The sequence below is a fragment of the Anastrepha obliqua genome, chromosome 5 (genome assembly GCF_027943255.1).
Source record: "Anastrepha obliqua isolate idAnaObli1 chromosome 5, idAnaObli1_1.0, whole genome shotgun sequence".
Classification (NCBI taxonomy): Eukaryota; Metazoa; Arthropoda; class Insecta; order Diptera; family Tephritidae; genus Anastrepha; species Anastrepha obliqua.
In genome coordinates, this window is record NC_072896.1 from 24,857,192 (window position 1) to 24,857,801 (window position 610).

A 610-nucleotide genomic window follows, 5' to 3' on the forward strand; every position below is an offset into this window, starting at 1 on the left:
AGCTGGTTTAGTTCCCGCGCCAGATAGTTCTATAAAAAAGGGTTTACCTAGACAACCTGCTCTGATTATAGCTAAAGCTGGACAATTGCAAAGGAAGTGCTCAACTGTTTCTTCCTCTTCTCCCTCTTCTTCATCTCTACAACTTCTACAATATTCATGGGGGAATACTCCTAGTCTCAAGGAATGCCTGCCAAATAGCCAATGACCGGTGACACGACCCACGACCTTCGAGATATCATCTTTTGAGAGGCTAAGCAATTCCTTTATCCTTTTCTTGTTTATTTGCGGCCATAGTAGCCTAGCTGTTAGACACGTATCTTCATCTTCCCATGACCTATTGACCTCTTGGGTAATGTTGTTTTTTATTATTAGTTTACTCGTGGCCAAAGGTATTCCAATGGTACTTTTATCACGGAACAGTTGAAGAGCAGTACCTTTTCTGGCTAGCCCATCAGCTCTACAGTTTCCCTCAATATTTCGATGTCCCGGAACCCAAATAAGTCTGAAAACCGCTGTCCAACAAAATAATGGGAATTGTCGAAATCACAAATACGGCCATTTTGTTTGTTTTCGTACCAGCCCAAACGAGAATGCGTTTCACTTGTGAAGT